The sequence below is a fragment of the Notolepis coatsorum genome (assembly GCF_963971535.1).
Source record: "Notolepis coatsorum genome assembly, contig: SUPER_13_unloc_1, whole genome shotgun sequence".
Classification (NCBI taxonomy): Eukaryota; Metazoa; Chordata; class Actinopteri; order Aulopiformes; family Paralepididae; genus Notolepis; species Notolepis coatsorum.
The window spans coordinates 18,453-20,000 of NW_028174869.1; positions in this window are offsets into that span (position 1 = coordinate 18,453).

Consider the following 1,548-nt stretch of genomic DNA (forward strand, 5'->3'; position numbering starts at 1 on the left):
CATCACCTGCTCTGTCCTGTGTATCCACTCTGCAGCTACATCACCTGCTCGGTCCTGTGTATCCACTCTGCAGCTACTGCAGCATGGTGTCCTCCCACCATCTCTCTCTCTCCATCCCTCCCTCCCCTTCCCTCCTTCTGTTCTTATCCCCGTGGGTCCCTCGCTCCCCCGCTCTCCTCTCTCTCTCGGTGTATTTTTAGCTCCTTGCCGGGGAAATCCAATACACGAGCAGCGCTATAAATAGCACACTGTGCATTGATCTGCACATGTGAGGGAGAGCGAGGAAGAAGAGGGGGATCTGCACATGTGAGGGAGAGCGAGGAAGAGGGGGGATCTGCACATGTGAGGGAGAGCGAGGAAGAAGAGGGGGATCTGCACATGTGAGGGAGAGCGAGGAAGAGGGGGGATCTGCACATGTGAGGGAGAGCGAGGAAGAAGAGGGGGATCTGCACATGTGAGGGAGAGCGAGGAAGAGGGGGATCTGCACATGTGAGGGAGAGCGAGGAAGAGGGGGATCTGCACATGTGAGGGAGAGCGAGGAAGAGGGGGGATCTGCACATGTGAGGGAGAGCGAGGAAGAGGGGGATCTGCACATGTGAGGGAGAGCGAGGAAGAGGGGGGATCTGCACATGTGAGGGAGAGCGAGGAAGAGGGGGATCTGCACATGTGAGGGAGAGCGAGGAAGAGGGGGGATCTGCACATGTGAGGGAGAGCGAGGAAGAAGAGGGGGATCTGCACATGTGAGGGAGAGCGAGGAAGAGGGGGATCTGCACATGTGAGGGAGAGCGAGGAAGAGGGGGATCTGTGATGCTGAGCAGCCTCTGCCTCTGTCATGACTCTAATGTAATACATATATATATATTGTTATATATTGTAGGTAATATATATTCTCACCACGTGCACTCATATCCATCCACCTACTCACCCGTATATAATTGGCATACTCCTTTACACTCATACCAAGCAATCATATTAGTCTCATTCTGTTATATATATATATAATTATTAGGGGTGTAACGGTACACAAAATCCAGGGTTCGGTACGTACCTTGGTTTTGAAGTCACGGTTCGGTATTATTTTCGGTACAGTGGGGGGGGGGGGGGGGGGGGGGGGGGGGGAATTGCTTTAAATGTATTTATATATTTAACTGTATTAAACAATATAAAACGAATTGGCCATAATTTCCTGAGCAAACTAATGCTTACTGCTGTAACCTACTAATAACACTTAAAGTGAATCTGAAGATTATTATGTAGCGTGTGCTTGTTTATACATAACCCCTTTCATTACTGTGATGCTTGAATACAGGGGCAGGGCTTGCATCACAGTCACGAAAGGGGCTAGTTTATACAGAGCTGGTGGTATCACTTGGTGGTTGAAATACGGACGAGAGGGAACTAGGTAGCGGGGCTCTATTACTTTTAACATGTGCTTAAACCCAGTGTTCTTGACAACGGAGTACGGTCGCAGATCTGATGCTATAAAAACACCTATGGCGTTTGTTATTGCTTTGGCCCGGTCTGAATTAATAGCGAGATGCTGCTTGA